Here is a 26,619-nt window from a genome sequence, read left to right as displayed (position 1 = left end):
AGGAGTCAGGCCGTTCCCTTGTTTTGCATTATTAGGTGGGTTTAAGAATTTACTGTGTGCAGAATAAATGGGCAGTAACAGGGAAATGCTGCCAGGGCATGAGAACTTTTAAAAGCTCTTTCTTTTGAGACAATTATTGACATTGGTTTTGAATGCCAAATGCCTAATTGTAATTCTAGTCAGAGGCGGTGTTCATAACATCAGGGCATATGCATCATTGTGCACATGTGGAGAGTGAGTTTCCTCTGAAAAAAGATATAATTTTCCCATCCAAGATGGCTCATTTATTTTGATAGCTGCAAATGCACAAAAGAGAACGGGCATAGCCTTTGGCTGCAGGTGTTCCTCGGCTAGTGCAGATTGGCGGGGGCTGGATGGTGGAAAACCTGTCGACTTCCTCTCCAAATAGAAGCTGGGAAATCATCCAACACGTCCCACTTTCCTGAGAGGAAGCAAGATGTGGGGACAGGAAGGCTGTGTCAATAAAGCAGTGCAGCAAAGCCTTTTGCGATTGTTTTTGCATCATAAATATGCTATGGCCAAGCTGATGAAATTCTGATTCTGAACAATTGTAATTTGCTGACATTCTTCAACAAAGTTGAGAGGAACTGAGTTTGTGGTCCTTTCCCGTGAAATCTTCTGTAAAATAACACAGAGAGGAAACTTCAAAATGGGAGCCACCCTTGTCAAACCAAGAGTGCTAATTAGAGCATGGAAGACTGCGCTTCCGCATCACAACCTGCCCAGAAAGAGGAGGATGTGCGCTTCTCAGGAAGGGTTTCCTGCTTGGGCCAGTAGCCTCCACGTCTGGGATCTTACTGACCTTGACTTCAGAAATAATCCAATCCACAATTCCAGAGTAGCTTTCCCAAATTCCTCTATGATTCTTCCAAAAGACTCTACGATAGTGTGCCTTCACCCTCCTCATCACCTGTTTCCCAGACGCACAATCTCTCATTTCTGACACTGAATTCTTTTGGGTGATGACTCAGGGAATTCAAGGTAGTTCTTCCCAGTTCCATCAGCCCCCTGCTTCCTCTGATTGTAACGGCCTTAAACATCCCTCGCCCTGTCATTCCTCCCTAGCAGCAGCTGCTTCTGGGTGACAGCGGTCAAAGTGGGACAGAGAGTATAGTTCGCCTCCCACTGCTCCAGCTACTTAACTGTGCCTGAGTCTAGGACAGTTTAAAGAAGACTCTAGAGCTGAGGACTCAGATCAAACATGATGTTTATGAATCACTGGAAAAACCCTTGAATCAAAATAGTTTGGTCTCTGTAGCAGGTTAGTTTCCTATTGTGAGGATCACGGATTTACGTCATGTTGCATCATTAGGAAAACTTCATGGCCTAGCAGAGTTATGGAAAGATCCTCTGGGAGGTCCATCATGCTTGACAAAGCTATTGAAAGAACATATTGAATGGAAAAGTGAGAAGACAAGTAGTCCAAGGGTTTTAGACAAGGCTCTCTGCTTGAGCAAGATTAGCACCTTGTAGAACTACCACATATTTTGTTTTCTTCCAGTCCTTCAACTATTCAACAAATCTTTATCACACACGGACTAGGCAGCAGGCATGGTTCTAAGTCACAGAGACACAAGATAAAACAATGCCAGTCAAAAAGACAATGGTCAGAATAGGGCTTATATTCTCATTCCACACATATTTATAGAGCATCCATTTCCCTATTTTCCAGACGTTGCCTGCGTTTACTCCTGCTGTCTCACAGAATTGTTAGTACTTTACCCTTTCACTCAAAAATTTCTATGTCTGGTCAGTAATTTATATGGTCATGTTAACTTATGTGCCTGTAGCTCTGTGAGGCACTGGTCATGTGAGATGAGCTGGTTTTCTGGAAACTCAGAGTTTAGGAAGGTAATCAAGCACACAAGCAAAATAGTCATAATTCAGTAAGTGCTACAGCAGAAAATAATACGAGTTTCTGAGAAGTTCTGCCCATATCTTTTAAAAGTGGTAGTATTCGGCTGTCCGATAAGGGGGGAAAGGTGGAGAGGTGGTGAAAGCAGGTGACAATTCATCACTACTGTTTTTCTGACTAGAATAGACAGGGTGAACAACGTGTGCCTTTCTAATAGGAAAGACGATGACTTGTATGGGTTTCAAATAATTTGAATAGAACAAGAAATTAGGGTTTGCTTAAAGCATATGGCTGATATAAGTATACTTTAATATACACTTTTCAAGGACACCAGGGTGGCTCAGTCAGTCAAGCATCTGACTTCAGCTCAGGTCATAATCTCGTGGTTCATGAGTTCAAGCCTCAGTTCAGACTCTATCCTGACAGCTCAGAGCCTGGAGCCTATTTCACATTCTGTGTCTTCCCCTTTCTCTGCCCCTCCCTTGCTTGCTCAGTCTCTCTCTCTCTTTCTTTCAAAAATAAACACTAAATAAATTAAAATATATGTACTGCACTTTTCAATATGTTCTGTCCTTGTTCACACTCTGGACCCCAGTTGTGCCGTATGTGTAGCACACACCATACACATTCTCACACAGAGCTGAAATGGGATATCTGTGTTCACCTGGGTGATAATCTAAGGTAAGGAATGCTCTTTATAAGAGAGACCCAAAAAGGGAAAACTTCTCCCTGAGTGCTTTCTGAATTTCTCTTTTTATTTTGGTTTTCCCTTTCTGTTCTTCTCCCTGACTTTTATCTTTCCTCTATGAGAGAATTTACTTTCCTCTATGAGGGTTCTCCTTTGTTTTATTATTTTTTTAATTTTTTAATTTTCTTAATAGTTAATTGTCAAATTGGTTTCCATATAACACCCAGTGCTCTTCCCCATAAGTGCCCTTATCTATTACCAAGAGCAAATCAAGAGATTATAGATGCTGGTGAGGATGTGGAGAGACAGGCACCCTCCTACACTGTTGGTGGGAATGTAACCTGGTACAGCCACTCTGGAAAACAATATGGAAGTTCCTCAAAAAACTATCCATAGAACTCCCTTATGACCCAGCAATAGCCCTGCTAGGGATTTACCCAAGAGAGACAGAAGTGCTGATGCATAGGGGCACATGTACCCCAATGTTCATAGCAGCACTGTCAACAATAGCCAAAACATGGAAAGAGCCTAAATGTCCATCATCTGATGAATGGATCAAGAAGATGTTGTGTATATATATATATACAATGGAGTATTACATGGCAATGAGAAAGAATGAAATATGGCCATTTGTCACAAAGTGGAAGGACCTGAGGTTCTCCTGTCTTAGAAAACAGCTAAACCAACCCCTGTCCCCCATTGCCAATGGAGGAAACCTTTTTACTGCTTTCTGGATAGTGGAATGTGAGGAAACTAATATGCACCATGTCTAGGCCTGTCGTCTAAAAACTTTCCCATCGTTACTCACGTGCTACTAGCTGGACATTAACTTGGAGCAGAGCTCCCCAATTTTCCCTACTTGATATGAGAGGAAACAGAAATCTATGTTAAGCTACTGAGATTTAGGGGATGCTTTTTACTTACAGTAACCAGTATTCATTACTTTAAATAATATAACTTCTCTTCCTTCTCACCTTTTCCACTGAAGTTTGCAACCTGAAAATTTACCTGTGGATCATTAGACGGGAATTCTTATTTTTTTTTCTATTCTTGAAAGAGAGACAGAGAGTGTGAGCTAGTGCATGAGCAAGGGAGGGGCAGACAGAGAAGGAGAGAGGAAACCCCAAGCAGGTTCCACAATGTAAGTGTGGAACCCAACACAGAGCTCAATCTCATTAACCATGAATTCATGACCTGAGTCAAAATCAAGAGCCAGATGCCTAACCAAATGAGCCAACTCTAGGCACCCCTAGAAGAATTATTCTAATTGTTTTCCCATATATTTTTGTCTTATTCTTGAGCTGAACTAAGTGAATAAAGAAGACTTAGGTTTTTGGGTTTTGTTTTGCTTTGTGCTTTAATTTTTCATTTTAGTTGTGACCTATTAGAAGATTAAATACCTGTGTCCTTTCAAAAGGGCCTGGAAGACCCCTCCAGTTATCTGCAGTTCTTCCCTCACCATTCACCAGAGAAACAAAATACACTGTATGAAAGTATTAACTTCCCACTCCTATATTATTTAGTTTTTATGAATACCACTAATGGAAAAGGTGATGATCTGGGATCTGCTTGTTGGCATCTCTCACTAAGTGGGTGTAGGTGAGGGGTCCCTAAGCCTTTCTAGTTTGGCTCAAAGTGACTGCTCAGGCTTACCACCAACCATCCTTCACATAAGTACACACACTCCTACTAAAGATGTCTCTGCTTTGAGTCAGGAGCCAGAATTTGTTCACTTACTCAACAAACTTTGAGCCTCAGGGACCAGAAATTTATAGGGATCCAGAGGTAAATAAAACAAAGGTCATCCCCCAAAGGAGCCTGAAATCTGTCAGCAGAGAGAAACATATCAATGGAGAATTACAATAGAGGTTTTAGGTGAAAATGTGAACAGCTAGAAGGTGAGAGGGCATGACTAACATGATGCAGGGTTATCAGGAAAGACTTCACAGAACACTTGCCATTCCAGCTGGTTTCATGGGAGATTTTGTCAAGTGGAAGAAGGAGATAAGAAGGCTAGGCATATGAAAGTATAAATTCAAAGGGAAAAGTTAGAAACATGTGTGTCACATACAGAGAACTATAAGGAATGCAGTATTGTTGGAACATCATGTTGGTGCAGATGGAAGTGGGTGGGTCTAGATTGAGAAGGCTTTGGGAAGCCGCCTAATGAATCCCAGCTTTATTTGGGGGTTAGGTCTTTACCCAGGACAGCTGTTGTGATAAACCCATGATTTTCTTTATAGTCTTAGAGTTGACACCATTTTATCATTTATACTGTGGTGTGGGTGTGTGTGTGTATGTGTGTGTGTCTAGGGCTTTCCATGGTCCCTTTGAAGCCTCCTTAGCTATGATTTCATGTTTAGTGACTCAGAGGGAGCAAGTAGGATCAGGAAGTGAGAAACAATGGGACTGGGAATAACCATTCTCCCAGGTTGAAGGCAGCTGATAAGGTCAGAGGGTGGGGTCCCCCTGACCATCCTGCACTGGCTGGGCAGTTAGGGCTGAAGGCAAACCCTGCTCTTCTAAGAAAGAACGGCAGTGTTGGATGGTCTCAGATACAGGGACACGTTTTGCTCTCCTTAATATGATGATCTGAACCTACGTCTGTTCAATTGCCATACACATGTTGGGTGCTCAACATACATTTGTTGTTGACAATTGCACTGAATTACCTCGAAATTCTTATAATAGGAATAAGAACAAGATGTCATCTTCGCAGCTAGGACCCGCGTGACAAATGTATATATCACCATAATATGTATGTATGTGTAGGTTTTAGAGGAATAACAGATGTTTTCTAGTCAAATAATGCACTTTGGTCTACAAATTTTAGAAATACATAAGAATGGATCTAGAATAACAGAGCTGGAAGGAAGCTCAGAGCTCATCCAACACCTTATTTTTAGATGATGAAACTAAGGCTCAGAGATATTTTCCAGGTACTAAGGGTCTAAGAGGATTTTACTAAAAATGAATCTCATTCTAGTAAATTTATATATATTGCCAATAAAATAAAAGGTTCCAGGGTGCCTAGGTGGCTCAGCGGGTGAATGTCCGATTTCTGCTCAGGTCATGATCTCACCATGGATTCCAGCCCCATCTCAAGCTCTGTGCTGACAGCTCAGAGCCTGGAGCTCACTTCAGATTCTGTCTGTCTGTCTGTCTGTCTGTCTCTCTCTCTCTTTCTCTCTCTGCTCCTCCCCCACATGCACTTTGTCTCTCAAAAATACGTAAGTGTTAAAAAATTTTTTAAATGAAAAGTTTTCTATAACACACAGCAATGATTTTACTTTAAAAATATTATCAGTAAGGACCTCAGGATTCTTCTTGATCTGTTATCATTTTCCTCAGTTAAGAAGTTCTCTACTACACTGAATCTCTAGGAAAGGAAGACATTTTGCTCTTTTGAACAATAATAGCACATGATATGTCCAATAAGATTTAGCCATACCTTGTCCAATTCCTGCAAAGTTTTAATACTTCTATGAGCTAAACATTAGAGATGCTCTTGAGGCACAAAACTGATGGAAGAAAATATCATGTCTACATTATCAAATAGTACTTTAAAAACAATCTTTTAACATTTTCTGGAAGCTAATATCTAGCAGAGTTTTCAGATAGAAACTTATAGTCTATGCTGATTCTTATGTGGTTGGTCACGCATTTGTGATGGCTGGTGGTCCTTTGCATTGACGGAAAATGTTAGTATGACCAAAGAAAGCTGCATATGGATTTGCTTTTTATCCTGAATATTTGGATCCTTTTATGCTAAACCCAGGAGGGAAACAGTTCTCTTAAACAAACTTGGCCTTTTGACCTATAAAATCAAGGAATCATACCCTTGAGGCCAGTCTAAAACCTCCAAGCCAGTGAATCTGTAACAGGTGGGTCCAGACAATGAAGGATACACATAATTTGGGGACTGTATTAAATAAGGTTGAGTATAATTTGAAAAATTGTATTAAATAAAATATAAAACCTATTTGATCTATTGTTTTTGGCAATACAAACTACAGAAAGTCAAGCTTAAAAGAATCTTAGCTGGTTGGGAAGGCAAAAGACAGACCAGAGTTGGGGGTAGGGGTTGTTTGATAGTATTCAAATCCATTCACGTTCAAGACAGAAACCAGCTTTTAGACAGAGCCAATAGGACAGATCAAAACTGTCAATTCTATGCTGCGTCTGATAAGTCTTCTTAGTATCATTAGCTCCTGCTAACTGCTATTTTTAACAAATTCAGCTGAAGAATGTGATCCGTCTTCTAGGATAAGATCAGGATGGCTCAGGAAATGGCTGTCACATTGTTGACTTTCTCATGACCTTCTCCCCCCTGTCACCAAGCAGGTGCTTTCAAAAGAGTTAGCTGGGGGTGTGGGGGTGGAGAATCCCTCCAAACAAGAGCAATAACAGTTGGAAATGACTTTTCTCAGTTGATAACCCTGGAACAGAACCCCATGGAAGGAATCCAAATAAACACCTTCTCATTTGGGAAATAACGCACATCATGTGCTGATCACAACCAGTTTTCTCCATTCCTCTTCAAGGAACTTATAAAACTAAACTCTTCCAAGTTTTCCAGATTCTCAGGGTTGTACTCCTATAACTTAAGCAGAAAAGGAACAAAGCTTTTAGGTCAGCCACATCTGCCACAATAACCATTGTAATTACATGTATTATAAGAAATAATTGGGAAGGTAGGCTCAGCACTTACAGGAGAGGAGAAGAGAAAGCAAGGCATTTTTCTTAGCCAAACTTTAAGACTGATGTTGGGCAGAGGTGCTTAGAGGTGAGAGAAGAATAGATATTTTTGTTTATAAAACTTGTTCTTGTGACATTGCTGTTTGAGAAAAACAGATTCAAAGTGTTTCCCTTCTGATTAGTACTCTCACAACCTTGTTGAGACATTTCTATTAATCATATCACCTTTTTTAGGAACAAAGTAATAAACTGACAAATTACAAAGGTAGTTGTAAACAAACACTTGCTGAACAGCATAATGCTATCAGGCTCCACCTGCAGCTTACAGAATGTGTTGAATTATACTCAGGGGGAAGGGCCAAAGTTACCTCTTTGGTAGAAACCGTTGAATAAGAATAATATCAGTTATTGTTAAAGAAGTTCACACTTTGAACCAGGTATTATGTGAGGCACTTTACATTACCTCAGTAAAGTCTCATAACAAATCTATGAGGAAGGAAATAACATTCATTCTTTGCCAATAAGGAAACAAGCTTAGAGAAGTGATATAACTTGCTCAGCATCACGCAGCTGTTAAGTGTCTCAGGAGGATGGTGTGGAGGGCGGGTTGTGAAGGAGGCAGGACGCAAATCCAAGCACATGGAACTTGATTTTCTACTGCTGACTTTCCTCTTTCTTGAAGGCAGTGATCCCTGGGAGACACAAACCTTTACTCTTATTAGTTTAGTGCGAATGAGTTTCAAATTCTTTCCTGAAGGCTATGAAAAGTAAAAGGATCCACAGGACATCAAGAGAGGAGGGAGGACACACATAAAAGAAAAATATGACCTGAGTTGAGAGTTAGGGTGGCAACAGTAGAACAGGGACTTGGTGTGGGGGCTCACAAAGGCAAGTTGCTAGGTTCATAATTCAGCTCAAGGCTAATTCTTAGTGGATGCCGTTTTTGGATTTACTTTTGGTTTATTCACCAGAACCCCAAATAAATCAAATAAATAAAGTTGCCGTGACATGTGTCCGGTTATATCCAATTTATGTGTTCTGAGAAATCATCTGTATTATAGTCTTTTTTAAAAAATGCCTGTTTGTAGAGTACGTAGCGAGAACAAGTTGCAGAGGCACTGTGGTAAGAGCTAATTTGATTACCCGGGGTGGGAGGACCTCGTTCCCAGATTTCTAGTATGCAAATGTTGCGGTATAGCACTGGTGGTGGAATGTGGGACTTTGATATGGCTTTAGGTAGCACATGAGCAGATATTTTAAAAAAGTGATATATTTTGCTGGTACTTTTAGTTTGCAATTATGGCAAACAATCAGCATTTATTAACTTTTCTTTCCAAATCAATCTATTTCTGTTGAAACTCCAAGTCAATATTAACTAAAAATATCAAATAAATCATAGTAAAGGCTGTTTGCACTTATGGACCTGTAGCAAGTAATGTGAAGATCATAGGCACCGAGCTCAAAAAATGTGCTCAGTAAATCCTGTTGAAATAAATATAACTCGTGAAATGACATACACAGAAAAATACTTTCTGAATCCTTAAAAATTACCATTAATGAAGTTTCATCTTAGGAAAGCTAGTCCTTAATTTAAATGAGCCAGATTTACAATAGCAAGCATAAAATTTGAAAACAACAAAACCAAAACCCCAGTGCAATAGCCATTGGCCTTATTTTTACTTGTGTTTATTTTGCTTTTGCATATTATACATGCACAAACTAAGAAGATGAGTATGTCACCAACATTAACAGGAATTAAAATATTTTAAATGCCTCTCTCCATTTAATTATCCACCATCTTACCTCCAAGGGATTTGGAGTAGATTTTCTTGGGGAAGTATTAAATTTCTGATATCTGGTGTGATGGTGTTTGCTTCTGAGATAAAGAGTTTTTTTGGTGGAATAATATACTACCCTAAACCATAAAGGCACAGAAACCCAGCCCTAGTCACCTACACAACTTCTTCCATTTACAGAGAAAGAAACTGATAACAGAAAGAGAACCGAAAACATACAGTTAAATATGCAGCAGCTTATTAGGTATATAATAGACTTTGAAAATTTGAACTGTAACATTGCTAAAATATGATTTCCTTATTTTGCTGGACTTATTCATTTTCTAAGAAATAAGCACACGTGGAGGAAGTAGCCTTGAGTCCATCCAACGCCTCTTTCTTGCATATATTACATAATCTTTCTATGCTTCAGTTTCCTTATTTCTATAACTATTTCTTTGATCACAGGTTTGAAGGAAGGAATGAATGAGTTGACATAAATGTATAAAGCTCAGAGCATGGCGCCTCCCAAAAAGTTAGTTCTAGTTCCTTTCCACCATAGAGTATATGTAAGAAAAGTGTATTTTAAGGACTAAAAAATGATGAAAGGGAATATACGTGGCTTTCTTTCTCACTGGTAATTAAAAGGTAATAAATGCAGGCAACTTTACAAGGGAAAAAAAGACCAAGTAAATATCAGAACTCTGTGCATAGGCTTAAAATATTTTTTATAGTTATAATTAATATGCATATATTATATACTTTTTATTTTTATACACAAAATGACTTTCTCTATATTTCCATACTTCCTATTTCATATATTTCCATATGTCACTACTTCCTAGTCACACTTTTCTAGCATTTGACTGTCCAGGAGAAGAACCTACCCATCCTTTGATCACAATGAACTCAATACATGCTTCTGTCTTATCACCTCTAGTCCTCAGGCACCTGCATGTTTAAGGTCTACCTTGAGAACCAGAGAAGGTGGGGAAGATGCCTGATTCCTTTCTCTGTCTGAAGTGAGTGGCGTACTGTTTAGCTCAGCTTAGATACCCAGTAGGAATTCCTGGATTAAAAAAATTTTTCCAAGGGAGCATACGAGGGCATCCTACTTCTTTTAACTTCTAACATATTTGACATATAGTAATATCAAGTTGTCTCAATAGCCCCTTTTAAATACATGTACCCTCTCAGTGTTGTGCTAATTCTTGGTTGCCAGAAATTCTCATATGCTCAGTCTATTTCTTCAATCCTCATTCCATCAGTAAAGTTTGCTCTCTAAATTAATAGGGTTCAGTTTTGACCCACATTACACTTCAATACATTTTAACACCAACTAAGTGTTAAATGTTTGTGACATTTTAGAGAGCCTGTATTTCCATATTCCCTGAAGTAAAAAAAATTCAAAAGCTTAGAAAGTTTAGGTGAACTAAGATGGAAAACAGTAAGAGGAAAGTTAAGGCAAAAATACAAAGGAAAAAATATGACATTAATTCCAACTTTCGAAAGTATTCCTAAATGATGAGGAAATGTGTTCTCTCTTACTTATACACTTTTGCCTACATTTTCACACAAATTTGAATGTTCCTGAAGAAAAGACAATTAAACCATCATCTATCAAGCTGAATCTACTTAAAATAATATCTATGCTTAAAACAAAAACAAGGGGAAAGCTGCTCTGAAAAGATGCAAAATACTGGAAGATTTTTGTGCTTTGTTACTTGTAAGTTTTCATATGTATCAAACCAAGTCAAGTCTTTACTTAAATGGCCAATATCATGTGGTCGTTAGAAGGCAAGCTTGTGGTCCTAGAAAATTTTCCTTTTAAAATTGTGACACTGAAAAGCCCAACATGCCAAAGACTAAGTCCTAAATCTGAAGACAGTTTGCAAAGTCACGGAGTATATATTTAGCCACAAGGTCATCTATTTCCCAGATGACATCAGCAAGAATTTGCATATTTCAGCTGAGACTGACAAAGATGAATTCATGTCACAATAGCAGGGGATAAGCTTGAGGAAGTCCAAGGAAATGCACGCCTACAAGCAGAAAGGTTGGGCAAGGACTGCTGAGAAGTCCCTAATTAGCCCGGGAAGATAGCCACGTGGAACGTGAGGTTGTGAACATTTCACTGAATCCTGGGAACATAGTTGACAATATACAGGAAATCATTTGTTTTAATTAGCAATAAAAATTAGCCCTTCAATTTTTTTCTATTGGAGCTGTGTGCTGAAAGGTCTCTGTTTTTCAAAACTCAGGTGTTTTTACTTCTTTACTAAATATTTACTAACCACGAATGCCAAAATTTAGGTTGGTTTTCAGGATATGACACAGAAATGGTTACGGAATAGTTTAGAGAAAAAAACTAAGAGGCTAGCTGGGAAACCACATGAATTTTATTTATGTCACTATAATATATGTATAATTGTTCTAATCAATAGCTTGAAACTACTTCTGAGTTTACCCAGATATGACAGTTTTTTGTTTTATTTGCTTACTTAGTTGCTTTTTGGTCCTCAGTGATTACGTATTTCTACAAGATTATTTTTTAATTTCATTTAAATGGACTGCATAGGTACCTGAAATTTTTATTGACGTTCTACCTGCAGGAAAAGTATAAATGCCAAAAATACACATATCACAGTGTTTTTATTTAGGTCAGCCTCTCCACGTCAGTGCTACTGACGTTCTGAGCTGGATAATGTGCTGTGATGTGAGGTTGTGCTGTGCACTGTGGGCTGGTTAATAGCCTCCCTGGCTTCTACCTACTAGATGCCAAGATTACCCCCACTCCCCTCCTCAAGTTTTGACAATAAAAAAAAATGTCCCTAGGTATTGTCAAATGTCCATCAAGAGCTAAAATAGCCACTGGCTGAGAACCACTGATTTAGATCACATCATTAGAATGAAAGTAATTAATGGAAATTTATAGAGAGGGATATATAAAATAAAAGATAACTATTATAGCTCCACTAAAGTAAGGTAAAAAAGTCCTGTGGGTTATTTCTCCTCGTTGGCATTACATCCAGCCCAATTTCCAGAAGTGCACCATAGCAATGATAGTCACATGAGTACCTCTAAAGTCCTACTCTGCATTTTCTGCATTCCACATATTCCAGCAACATCTTATACATCATTTAGTTCCATCTCCTATTTGATAAATGAGAGAACGAGACATGCAGTGGTCCAATGCATTGGTTAAGTTCTCCCTGAACCAGGCCAGAACCCACAGCTTTAAATTCCCAAATCATTAATCTTTCAAATGTGCAATAGACTAGAACGATTTTCATCTGTTCAAAATTAATAAAGATTTCAATTTAATTAGAATATCCAGTTGAAAACTTCAGTTAATTATTATTCTAGTAGTAGAACCAAACCATAGCTACTCTTAAACTGAACAGATTTTGACCTCCTCGTGGTGGTAAAAAGTACACTGGAGATCTAAGCACTAGCTAACTCACCATTCAGTGTTCACTGTTCAGATAGTATTAGAAATACAATCATTTGTCCATAAAGTCTAAGAGAACTAAGAACAACCATTTACATTTTCCTGAATATAGCAAAGTCACATATCCATGTACCTAACTATGGGCTATAGGTCATTCCCTCAGCACATATTTGTGGAGTAGCATTGATTACGTTCCAGGTACTCTTCCAGGCAATGGTAATACAGGAATGAAAAAAAGAGGCAAAGAATCTACCCTCATGGAGTTCACATTTTAACGCAGGAAAGAAGAAAAACAAACCTAGACATCAAATAAATACAACAAATAATGTTTAAGCTAGCCAGAAACAAAGTAAATGGAGATGAGTTCATGGGTCATGGTAGTCAGGTAGTCATGGAAACTGTGAGGAGGAGACATCTAAGCAAACTTGATGAGACTCAGGAAGCAATACATGTGGAAAGGCAGCCGATAAAAGCTCCAAGCAGAGGGACCCATAGCAAGGACTCAAATCCCAGAGCAGGAACAAGTTTGGTCACAGTAAAGAGTTTGAGTGTGATGGGAAAGTAATACAGGATTTTGAGCAGGGCAAATACATGTGCAGATAGCAAGAAAACATTTTTGAGCAATATTTTGTGAATGTTACCTTTTCTCCCAAATTTCCATGAATGATGAGGCCAGGCTGGTGAAATGTTGAGATTTGTACAATGCAAAGTGACCTGGAGGCCTTCGATGTTACTTCTTTTGTCCATGTGATTAAAAAAGTAGTCCTCCTGTAAAAAGAAGAAAAAGAAAAATGTCCTTCTGCTCTACTTGAAGAAGCATCTGTGTACAGTTCTGAGGCACAGTTCTGGTGATATTTGCTCCCCCAGCGTGTGTGCACTGAATTCAGCAGGATCCCCAAGTCTCACCAATAGATTTGTTGCTAGAAAAGGTGAGAAGTCTGTCACCGGGCCTAGCACACTCTGTACCAGTAGGGCTTGGATCACCTGCCTTCTTCTCCAAGCTGAAGATGAGCCACACAATAAGGGGCTCATCTTTTATTCCTAAAGATACACAGAAGCCTCAGCCATTGATTGCAGCTGGGTTCCTTGACTCGTGCTTGAGAATTGAAGTCACTTTGAACCAGACTCTTCCTGAACTCCCAGAAAACCTGACATTAGGATAATGTTAAATGCTTTGTAAAACAAAACAAAACAAAACAAAAACAAAAGCAAAACACAAAAACAAAAAGCAAAAAACAATGAAAGATGGAAGAACTAGGGACTTGAAACTGAAAGCTGGTCTCTTGTCCAGTTTCTTGTTTCCAGGGACATTTTTCACTCAAGGTAATATATTTACTTATCTGTGAGCCACTCAGAAATCTCATTTCAGATAGGGACAGCACAGGGAGTTATAGATACAGTACCGAATATATAGTTACAGTACAGAGGATACAGAGTGGAAATAAGCTTTCTGTAAAGAATGCCTATTGATGAGCAGATAATCAAACCAATCTAATTATTTCTTCCTATTGAGAACTATAACTGATGGATTGTGTGAAGGCTCATTCTACTGCTATGTGACACATGGGTATGTGGGTATGTGTGTGTCCGGGAAAAAGTGAAAAGGTAGGAGAATGTTGTTACCGCCCATGCAAGAAAAGGCTCTGAGAACCTCACTGTGAAGTTTCGCTCAGGTCACACTTCCCTGGGCATGATTCTGTTTACTCTTATGGCAAAATGAATGTTACTCTGAAATCCCAGCTGTGGATGTAAAGTCACATGTAAGTCTCTTTCCTGTTATAGGAGGAGTTTCTCTGCATCTAGCTGATACAGAAATCATCTCAATTATAGGACCAGCCATGTCCCTACTCTCGACCCTTCCCCCAAAATACTCACACTTGCGGTTGAGGGGGCACGGAAGTGGTTAAAAACACAGGTTATGAGTGTAGTATAAAGTACATTAATCTAACCAAAAGTAATCCGGCTGTGTTATACATCCTTTCAGAGATCTTTCTCAACATAAATACTGACTGATTCTGTCACAGAGTTATGATTTTTCCAGTTGTCTTAGCCAAATATTGGCATGTTCATGTATCCACCCTACATTGGTTTTAGGGTATACGGTCAGGGGGAGTGATGAGAAGTCTTATTTAATCCTAAGCTATACAATGCTATGAAAATACTTGCTATACCTAAGAATGTTAAGTTTTATATCTCTGAATGCAAAAAAATCCGCCATGCTAATTTTTTGGGAACATATTTTTCATAAACTTTACTTTTGGAAGAAAAAAACTGAGATAGATATTTCTAGGGTCAGTTAGACTCTTATGAAATGACTGGAGTGGATTTTCTGGGATGCCTCTTCAGAGGCCTCGAAAGGTAAATAATTGCTTTTATATGAATATTCCTAATTTTCCTGGTTAAAGTTTTACACAGTTGCCTCTGAAGCAATGTTAGGATAAAATACATCAAGGTAAGTCAAATAGCTAAAAAAAATTTATTTTAACCTTATATTTGATTAAGTGGCTTTGACATAATCACTCATCTGTTTTGATGCACTCAAAGGGTTTTTATGCAAGAAAAATTATCAGTCCGTTTCATAATCTCATTTCTAATACAGACATTGAGAAAGAGTCATTATCACCTCCCTTGAGAATTAGACAGAATTGACAACTGAAAGTCTATGAGTGCGCTTGTGTGCACGTAGAGCGTGAGGGCTGGGAAGTCCCATGGGAAGGAGCTTAAGGATCTGTAAGGAAGAGCACATGCTGATGAGGGCCTGATGGCTCACAGGCACCCAGCCTGCCTCTGAAGCCTTCTAGTGTGCCATCCATGGACCCAGGAAGCTGGCCACCCCCACACCACTCTACACACGCTAATGCCATCTGGCTCTAAGCAGCAGCTTTGGGAATAAGCGCAAATGCTTCCAACTCCTAAGGGACCACTCACTAATCCAGATTTTTTCCCAACTTCATATCACTTGGGCTTTTTGCTTGTGGCCTAACTATTCTGGAGGCTTCCCAGAGCCATCTTATTGACAGGAAGTAAGAATCTGATGTTCTATCTGTGTCTCAGCTGCTAAGAAAGGGACTGCCTGTCATTGTGAATCATAAAAAGCAAACACTCCTATTTTTCTCCAAGTTATTTTTCTTCAAAACAGAAATAGCTGTCATTTTTCTCTTCCCAGGACGTAAGTATTTCTGTTATAAAAATTAAGAAAAAACAAAAACTCATGATCCTAAGGCCTAATAATAACCGTATTTTGGTACACATAACATTTCATTACATCTTGCCTTTATCAGGTGTTTCAATGCAATTACATTATGTTTATATAATTTAAATTCTTTAAAGGCAACAATTATTTCTATTTAATAATTAAAAATTTTTAATGTTTATTTATTTTTGAGAGAGAGGGAGACAGAGTTCAAATAGGGGAGAGGCAGAGAGAGAGGGAGACACAGAATCCAAAGTAGGCTCCAGGCTCTGAGTTCTCAGCACTAGAATCCATGAACTGCCAGATCATGACCTGAGCCAAAGATGGACGCTTAACTGACTGAGCCACCCAGGATCCCCGTTACTTAATAATTTTTAAAATTTGATGGTATATTATGAGCATCTTTACATGACAGGAAAAATAGATCTTTATCAAGTGTTTACTTACCTACAAACATATATCCTTTGCAGGAGTACCATAAATTTAATAAGTCTTAATTGTTGGGCATTCAGTTGACTGTTTCTATTTTGTTATTATAAATAACCTTGGAGTGAATGTCCTAAAAGACCCATCTTTTCAACTGCCTGATTATCTCCTTTGGATATATATCCGCAAGTGAGACTCTCTGGTTAATATATGCTATTTTTAAGGGCTTTGGATGTAAGTTATAAAACTGCCCTCAAGAAAGGATACATCAGTGTATTCTCCCACCAATAGTGAACAAGTGTGGGAGGCTTCCTTTTCGATTCAGTCTTCATCATGTCATGCGTTTATTTCTGTTGGCTCATGACAGAATATAGAGTCTTTGGAGTTAGGGTAGATTTCAGAAGGAAAAAAACCATGTCTCAGAGAAGTTGAGATTATTCTTTGGCCCTTTATGAATCACAAATGTGAACCTTCCTTCCGGCCTCTGCTTCTGTGGGGAGCAGACCGAGTTTCAGGTCATGTGTGGCATGCTGATGCTGTATGGTAAATGTTTACAGCTTGGAAAAGGCTTCACTAGTGTTTGATGTGTATCCAGGAGGACGTAGAGGAGTCCCACAGTGTTTGTGAAACTCAGCATGAGAAAATAATCCCTCTCCTGCTAAGTGGGTCTCAATACTCAAAAGCTGTAAGAGAGGGTCAAGGGGACAGAGAATCTCCTCCTTTGCCTCATGCTTTCAGGACTTGAGAGAAGCACTCTCTGCTACTTTACAAAATGAAGAAATAAATAAACGGGAGCTGGATTCTCTATTCTGCCAACATTCCTTGTCAGTACCCTGTGAAAAAATATGTATGCATTCAAAAGGGTAAATTAAAAAAAGAAATGGAAATGTATTACACTGTTGGCAGGAATTCATTTCTGATATAATGACAAAATCTAGGAGCTGTTAGTAGAAGCATTTGCTTGAAAAGTTTAATTCTTTGAGACTTCCAATGAATAAACATCATGATATCAAATAAAATAGTGGGCTAATCACTCTAATGTTTTGTTTTAATACAGTAAATACCATTATTTTAACAATTCTCCAATACCACCTTGCTGGGCTGATAATCAGTTAGAAGTAGGCTTGTCAAAGGCAATTGTTTTCACATTCTTTCTTTTCTGTCTTTCTAGAAATGCCTTGCTACAAGAGGCGATCTCATTTCTGATCTTGGCTGGCTAGACTGACCTGTTTTATGTGGGTCTTATTCTAAGTGGGATGAGAATCGATGGAAAGGTTGTACGCAGGAATGACATCATGTGCTTTTGCTCAAGCAGGTCTCTATTGTCCCTTTCTTCTAAGCTGGTAGAAACAGAGTGTCTCCCATCCTTTTCAGCCCAGAATGCACGAGGCAGCCAGACCTCGCAGAACGTACCATGGTTGCTTATCCAATACTAATAAACTATACAAAGAGTGACCCAAACTGAACAAATGTGTTATATAGTCATTGTGTTACTTCTCCAGCTACAAAAGTGATATTTACCAACTAGGTGTCCAATTATAGAGGCTGCTCTGAGGGGTCTTTGTTGGGCTTTGCCAATCTGTCATTTAACTGCCACTATCTGTCCACTTGCCTATTGCTCATTTCTGTGATGTTTGTTCCTTTTATTTCTTCCTGCCTCCAGGGTTTCCCACCACATCGTAAAGTCAAATTGCTATCATTGCTTAAGTATTTTCTACATTATTTCAGATGAGCTGCTTGGCTCCATTTTTTTTGGACCCTCAGTGAGACATCATTGTGGTGGAAATGCACAATCATACATTTTTTCTCATTGGGACTTAACAGATTTATTCTTGGTAATGACTTTACGCTTTGTACTCCCCTTTATTATATCTGGAGTGTGAGGCAAAGTGAGAGTAGTTCTTTTGACCAGTGAAATAATGATAAAATGATAATGATTTAATAATCAATTAAAAATTGGGTGAGGGAATATTAATATCTAAAATAAATGATACTTTTTCTATGATGCAGTATTTCTCTTTAGATATTAAACATTCTCCCTCAGTTAAATACACAGTGGTAATAATAGGCTGATAGAATTTGAACACATCCAAAATTATCTTGTGTGTATTCAAATGATGAGGAGAAAATGTTAGTTAATTCTGCCAGCTTAGCACAAGTTCCATTTACATCAACCGCTCAGAATGGTACATGATGTTTCCTCACGAAAAATGACACAAAAATAAATTTGTCTGTGTTCCTTGGACCAGGTGCTTTAAGATCTAACCTACGGGGATGTCTGGGTGGTGCATTCAGTTAGATACCCCCCTTTGGCTCATGCCATGATCTCATGGTTGTTGAGTTCAAGCCCTGTGTTGGGCTCTGTGTTGTAAGCTCAGATCCTGGAACCTGCTTTGGATTCTGTGTCTCCCTCTCTCTGCCCCTCCCCATTCACACTCTGTCTCTCTCTCTCAAAAATAAATGCACATTTTTTAAAAAGGGGGAAAAAAAGACCTAACCTATGTTAGTAATAGGAAAATGGCAAAGGGGTTCATTGTTTAGATCTTGACACTATGCTCAGAGAGTTAACTACAAACTTATAAAATGGCTGTGCTCTACCAATACACCTTCAGAAAAAGAAAGAATAGAAAGTGAGGCTCAAGGGGGAAAGAAAACACTTGATGGATCTGTGTCTCTTGCCTTTACAAGAACTTAGAGATGTGAAGTCAAAGCAAGGAGTCTGAACAGAGACTCTGTACTCATAAGGTTTACTCGGCAGAATTAAGAACAAAGTAGTAAGCATATGATTGAGGGCAAAGGCCCTACAGTCAGAGTGCCTCAATTTGAACACAAAGTCAGCCACTTATTAGCTAAGGGATCTTGGGAAAATGATTTAACATTCCCATGCCTCAGTTTTTTCCACTGTACAATGGAGACCCTAGTAAGACCAACTTTCTCAGGACGGTTATAAATATGTAGAGAAGCATGTCAAGGACTTAGAGTAGTGCTTGGCACAGGTTGAACACTCGATGGTGGCACCATTATCATCATCATCACTAGGTTTGCTCTTACGAAGAATAAGCCAGTTTCAGTTGGGAGAGGCCCAAGATATTGCAAAGAAAAATAATGTTTTGTTAGCTTCCAATAGCAACATTCTTCCTATAGGATTCCAGAAGGAAAATTAGTGAATTCACTTTTCTAAATTCTTCTTCACTGCTTTATATAATAAATTGTATTTTTTATTTTCTTTTCAATTTTCTTTAATGTTTATTTTTGAGACAGAACTTGAGCCAGGGAGGGGCAGAGAGAGGGAGACACAGAATCCAAAGTAGGCTCCAAGCTCTGAGCTGTCAGCACAGAGCCCCACGTGGGGCTCAAACTCACGGTCTGCGAGATCATGACCTGAGCCGACCGAAGTTGGCTGCTTAACCAACTGAGTCACCCAGGCGCCCTATTATATTGTATTTTTTAAATTATGAGAGTAAATTTGACTTTTTAATTTTGTTATATAGTCTTATTAATGTTGACAGGTGCAGATTTATGTACCCACCACCACAATCGGAAGAGAGAACTGTTTTCCATCGCAAAAAATTCCCCCCATTCTTCCCCTTTGGAACAAGCCCACTCCCAAACATAACTCTTGACAACCCCTTGATGTGCTTTCTATCATCATAGTTTTTATGTGAGAAAGTTGTATAAATGGGACTGTATTTAATGTTATCATGTGAGGTTATTGACTTTCACGCAGCAGAGTGACTTTGCATCTCCCCCATGATGGTGTGTGCAGCAGTATTTTGTTCCTTTTTATTGGTGAATATTCTACATACCACAGTTTGTTTTCCCTCTCCGCTGTTCAAGGATAGAGCCCTTACAAACATTTGTGTACAAGTCTTTGTGTGAATGTAAGTTTTTGTTTTCTTGAAATAAAATTTTTATTTCATTTCTGTTAAATCCGGTATTTGTGACTTGCAGACTTCAGTTGGAGGAGTAGAAAGTTCAGTAACCGGAGAAGTGAACTAAATGAGCAAGTGGATTTCAACCGTATTAGTAACAAGCCAGTAGAGACTCCAATAATATAAAAAGGTCTCTGAAATTCATGGACATTTTATTTACTTATTCATTCATTAATTCGTTTATTTATTTATTTTGAGATAGAGTGAGTGAGTGAGAGTGAGCGCGAGCATGAAGAGGGGAAAGGCAGAGAGAGGGAAACAGAGAGAATCCTAAGCAGGCTCTGCATTGTCAGCACAGAGCCTGATGTGGGGCTCGAAGATCATAACCCAAGCCAAAATCAGGAGTGGGACACTTAACCAGCCGGGCTACCCAGGCACCCCCATGACAGTTTTAATAGGAAACATTAATAAAAATGTGGTTAACTGAATATAGTTTTCCTTAACTTCATTAAGAGTATATGTTTATTGTCCATTTGGGGTTGTTCTTTGTTTTTCTTTTCTATTTCAAGCAGAATTTTTATCTAGAATATACAAAGAGCTCACATTGTACTCAAATTATGATTTAGTAATCCAACTGTTTTCTACATTTGATAAAACCCTTTTCCTTTTCCATTTCTGAAAGCAAGATTATTTTTAATGGTTTCACCAGGGCCATCAAAATAACCTTTCACAAAAACAATTTTGATGAAGGTAATCGCTTGTCTCTTTGCTGAGAGTTGAGAAATAAAGCAAAGTTGTCCACGTGTTAGGAAACTAAAATTAAATATGACAAGAAGTCCAAATATTAGTGTTTTTTCCTGTTGGGCTATATAAAGCTTCTGCTGATTTGTCAATGTTTCCTATAACATGTTAAAAACCAGAGCTACCCAGTTACAACTCTTTCCTTTGGTAGTCTGGCAGCTGAGTTTCCATCATTTACTGTGTTATGAAAGAAAATTTATCGTAAATTGTTTTGGTCTCTTGGAACATTTTTGCTGGCAAATGAAGGTGACAGTTAATAAAGCCTCATTGCAAACAGAACAACAGCAATAATAACAAATGTAAGTCTAAAAACACTAGGAAATATTGCTTCAAACCTGAAAATAAAAACCAGTTCTCACCAGGAGAAGGAAGGCAAAGGTCGGCCTGCTTTAGTAGATCTATGATAACCTCATGGATCTGAGCAGAATTTATCAGACAACTTTTATCTAGGGAAGGACTGATAAAAACCATAATCATACTGTCTCCTAGGCTGAGTTTCTCTCAGAAGTACCATCCCATCATGGCAATTTTGTACTGTGTGGCTGAATTCCCTGAGTGATGCTATGTCTGATTTGTAAGATTTTATTCATGTAAAGAAACCCATACAGAAAATTTTGAGCACAGGAAAAAAGAGGCAGAGAGAAGGGAAGAATTTTTAGTAATTCTTTAGTATCTCCTCTATATACCAAAATCCTGGAAAACCTATTTGATAAGAGAGGGTTTTGTTGTGAGCAAAAACCCTCATGGTAAAAAAAATGTGATCACCTTTGAGGATATTTTCATCAAGCTGTGACAAACTAGTGAGCACCTTGTCTCCAAGTAAGAGATAGAGCTTCATGGTCATCACATTGAAATCATACAATTATGCCATCTGTTATGCTTTATTTCTCTTTCATAATTGAATTGTGTAAATTCTGTGAACAGTACATTGATGAACAGCTACTCATTTATGATAATTAAAAACTTTAAATGTCCCCAAACTTAAAAATAAAGAAATATATTGGGAGTATAATGTGAAACACAAATAATCCTTTAGGATTGGAAATCTCACTTTCTAGACTGAGCTCTGCTGTGAATTAGTTTTAAAAATTTGAACCTCAGATTTCTAGAAAGTGAATTTTGGAGTTAGTTCAAATGTTGGCTTAAATTTCACCACTGTTATCTAATTAACTGTGCTAAGTTATTTAATTAATATGATCCTTGCATTCTTTAAAATGGTGAAAACTGTCCCTGGCATGTTTACCTAATAAAGTAGATGTGAATTAATGGTAACGTATGTGAGAGCACCTAGAAAACTCTCAAGAACTATCATTTGAAAATAAAGCTATGCTAAAAATAAACTACTGAGACTTTTGCATGGTAAAGAAAACCATCAACAAAATGAACAGGCAATCTATGTATGGAATGAGAGAAGATATTAGCAAAAACATATCTGATAAAAGGTTAAGAATCAAAACATAAAAAAAAAACAGGCAACTCAACATCAAAAGAATAATTCAATTAAAAATGGGCAAAGGATCTGAACATTTTTCCTAAGAAAACATGTGTATGAGCAACAGATACATGAAGAGATATTTAACAATAGTTATCTGGGAAGTTCAAATCAAAACCACAGTGATATTTCACTTTACACTCATCAGAATACTGGTACAAAAAAGACAAGAAATAGCAAATATGGGTGAGGATTTGGAGAAAAAGGAACCCTCATACACTGTTGGTAGGAATGCAAATTGGTAGAGCCACTGTGGAAAATAGTATGGAGGCTCCTCAAAAAGTTAAAAGTAGAAACATCATACAATTCAGTTATCCCACTTCTGTATATTTACCCAAAGCAAGTGGAAACACTAATTCAGAAAGGTATATGTACTCTTATGTTTATTGAAGCATTATTTACAACACCCAAGATATGGAAGAAACCTAAGTGTCTATCAATGGATGAATGGAGAAACAAGATGCAATGTGTGTACACACACACACACACACACACACACACACACACACGCACACACACATACACGTACAAGAATATTACTCAGCCATCAAAAATAATGAGATCTTGCCCTTGACAACAACATGGTTGGACCTAGAAGATATTAAGTGAAATAAGTCAGAGAAAGACAAACATCCTATGATTTCACTCATACGTGGAGTGATAAAAAAAAATAAACAGAAAGCAGAAACAGACCCATAAATCAGAGGAGAAACTGATGGTTGTCAGAGGAGAGGGAAGTGGAAGGTATGGGCAGAATGGGTGTAGAGAAGTCAAGATAAAGGTTTTCACTTATTGCATGAATAAATCACCTGGATGAACAGTACAGAATAGGGAATATAGTCAGTGGTATTATAATAGTGCTGTAAGTGATGTGTGATAGCTTCACCTGTGGAGAGTATAGCCTAATGCAAAGAGTTGTTCAATCGCGATGTCATATATCTGAAAATAACGTAACATTGCGTGTCAACTATACTTCAATTAAAAAAAAAAAGTAAAACTATGACAAAAGAGAAGACTGACTTGGGCCACAGCTAAACCCCAGGGACAGGCTCTATGGTGATACATGTGAAAAGTCCAGATTCCAGATTGTTATTTGGATACTTACACAGATAAGTTCTGCTTTGTCTGAAAGCTATCATCAAGTTTTAGAATCTTTTTTTTAAAGTTTATTTATTATTTGTTTTGAGAGAAAGAGAGGGAGAGAGTAGGAAAAGTGACAGAGAGAGGGAGAGAGAGAGAGAATCCCAAGAAAGTCCCACACTGTCAGCATAGAGCCAAAGGCAGGGCTCAAACCCACCAACTGTGAGATCATGACCTGACGCAAAGTTGGATGCTTAACCTACTGAACCCCCCAGCTGCTTCTCCCCCTCCCCAGTTTTGGCTGCCACACTTGGGTTACAGACATCTCTGGACATAAACTCAGCCTTTTGCAGACACACTAACTTTTTCATGCAGATGTCTATCTTCCACAAAGTATCACTTCCCAAAGAAGACTGTGTTTATAAAGTCGTATTTGGCCTAATATTTCTTACACTTAAAAATCTTTACATCTTCTCTGGCCAGACCAACTCAAGGGAAAGTGTCTATGGCCTATAAAAATGAATGGTGCACCTAAAATGATGAGACACATAAACCTTCTCTATTCTGGTAAGTGAGTGATCTTTTGGGATTTTGAGCATGGTTCCTTTTTGCTTCAGACGCTGAAATGCCCAGAGGAGTATGGGAAGACTTCCTAGGCCATTAGGTAACAAGGTAACAGCAGACAGACACCACACAAGAGGGCTTCGACAGGACTTGCTCTATTCTAGATTTCCTAAGACAGAGACAGGGCTATAGGTCAGGGATCCAAAATCAGCAAATCTGAATTCGAGCAGGGACTCAGGAGATGCTCTAGAGAAGCGCTGGTCCTTTTTGTCCTGATCAGCTTAGATATGCTCTATTGGTCATTTCCCTGAGCTCGTCGGCTGGTCATAAATGATTGACATCAGTTAATGCAGACCTCAGTCTGTCCCTCCCTTTCAAGTTAGACCTGAAAAACTCTTTTGAGAGTGAATCTTTTTTCCCAGAGAGACCACAGTATGCCATTAGGCTTTAGTGGATGATGAAAAGTGGACGCTTCCGAAGTGACATCCATCAGGTCCTCTCAGCTTCCAGCCTGAGATTCTGTGGCCGCTGAGGAAGCACAGTCCTTCAAGGAGACAGAGTTTGGAGGTGCCTCTCAGCCAGCTCCATTGTGAGTCTGTAGTCTCAAGTTCCTGTTAATTGGCCAAAATATTTCTAGGAAGCTTCACTTATCATCCTTCCAGCCTTTATCTCCTGCCTCTTGTTACTCCCACTTAGAAGACATTCTTCTTCCATAATGACTGAAAGCATCAGCCCTGTGTCTACTATCTGCCGGCAGTATGCCTCACGCTTTACATAGAGAGGAGTATTATCTCCACCTCACATGAGGAAACAGAGCATCGGAAGAGTTAGTGATGTGTCTGACATCACACAGGAACCAGTAGCTAAACTATGGTTTTTAATTCAATATGGCTGATTCTCAAATCCCTCTACTTCTACTTCACTGTTCTGTGTCATGATGACCTTTCTTAAAAATTTTTTGAGGGCACGGGGCACCTGGGTGGCTCAGTTCAGTGTCTGACATCAGCTCAGGTACATGAGTTCCTTTGTGTCAGACAACAAATTGCTGAGTTGGAGTTTTCCTGTTAACCAACTGGTGGGTAAATCATTGCTGGAAGGAATTTATTCTGGCCCTGATGTGCTCTGCCTTAATGTCTTACAGAACTATTCTCATAATTTATCGCGATAAAACCCAGAGCATGGTAAAACCAAAGTTTTGGATTAAAAAAGTACATGACAGTCTCACTCCAGAAGTGGGAGGAACCAGTCTAGTACAGTTCGGTCAAGATTACTAGAAAGCAACATGACAAGGATTGCATGCAACCATTGGAAGCTACAAGAGGCCAAGAAGAAACCTTCCCTAAGGCCTTCAGAGACGGTATGGCCCTGCCAATCCTTGATTTTTGGACATCTAGCCTACAGAATGTGAGAGAATAAATTTCAGTTGTTAGAAGTCACCCTGTTTGTGGTACTTTGTTAAGGGAGCCCTAAGAAACTGACAAATTTGGGCAGGACTCCAAGTGTCCAAATATCCTAGACGTAATGTTTCAGTCCATTTGGGCATTATGGTATCATAACAGAATACCACAGACTAGTGGGTTTATAAACAAGATAAATTTATTTCTTATAGTTCTGCAAGCTGGCAAGTCCAAGACCAAGGTGCTAGTATATTCAGTATCTGGTGAGAGCTCACTTTTTGGTTCATGGAGAGGGGTCTTCTTGCAGGGTCATTACAAGACAGAGGGGACAGGAAGCTCCGTAAGGTCTCTTTTTAAAAGAGCAAGAATCCCATTTATGAGGGCTCCCTCCTCAGGACCGAATCTCCCAAAGGCCCCACCCCCCCTATCGTCACATTGGATATTAGATTTAACATTTAAATTTTGAGGGGACAAAAATATTAAGTCTATCACATCTGCCCTCTCCTTTTAGGGTAAAACTATAGGATTTATAAATATTGGCTGACTATTGGCTTAATAAAAGTTCTCACAATTTATCGCTTAATAAAATAATAATAATAAAAACTAAAAAATTAAACTTAATAAAAGCTTTCTCTATCCTACAGACAGATGAACATCATTATTCTAAAACCCCCTGCACAGAGGAGGTAGGAGAGCTGACACTATCATATATTTAAATCCCCATCTTGTTGGTGCTAAGCTGTGGATTTCTGGCAGGGAATCATTTTCAGTGCATTAACTTACACAATTATATTTTTAAGTATTGGAGATAATAAGATAAACTTTCAGCAAAGATCCGGTAATTCTCTCTAATTGAATCTGGTGTCTTACCCAATTCAGTTAACCTCCTTCTGGGTGAGCCACAGAGGTTCCTTGTCTGATGTGGTTCCATGATGGAATGTATCTAGCTCCTTTTAAGGCCCATTTACTCTTTTCAGATAGCTTTTAATTAAAAAAATTGTTTTAATGTTTTATTTATTTTTGATACAGAGAGAGACAGAGCATGAGAGGGGGAGGGGCAGAGAGAGAAGGAGACACAGAACCGGAAGCAGGCTCCAGGCTCTGAGCTGGCTACCAGCACAGAGCCCAACGCAGGGCTCGAACCCACGAACGTGAGATCTGACCTGAGCCGAAGTCGGAGGCTTAACCGAGTGAGCCACCCAGGCACCTCAGCTTTTAATTTTTAATTCAGCACACACCCAAAGTCCTTCTTGTAAATAGTCTTTATGGAGACTACGCTTACCTTCAATACATTTTACAAAATGCT

The 26,619-nt window shown here is 38.7% G+C and overlaps 1 long non-coding RNA gene across 1 annotated transcript in view; it reads right to left on the bottom strand.

The window, feature by feature from the left end:
* Positions 1-561: 561 nt before the first annotated feature.
* Positions 562-26,619, bottom strand: part of LOC115294793 — a 61,258-nt gene continuing 35,200 nt past the window's right edge. The window contains exons 2-3 of the long non-coding RNA XR_003910138.1: positions 13,130-13,256; positions 562-639 (exon numbers count right to left, since the gene is read on the bottom strand). This is a non-coding gene — a long non-coding RNA (uncharacterized LOC115294793). The remainder of the gene's footprint in view (positions 640-13,129; positions 13,257-26,619) is intronic.

This window comes from Suricata suricatta, chromosome 6, assembly GCF_006229205.1.
Source record: "Suricata suricatta isolate VVHF042 chromosome 6, meerkat_22Aug2017_6uvM2_HiC, whole genome shotgun sequence".
In the NCBI taxonomy this organism is placed as follows: domain Eukaryota; kingdom Metazoa; phylum Chordata; class Mammalia; order Carnivora; family Herpestidae; genus Suricata; species Suricata suricatta.
Note: the sequence above shows the minus strand (reverse complement) of the source record. Positions and strands in the feature narration are given on the sequence as shown.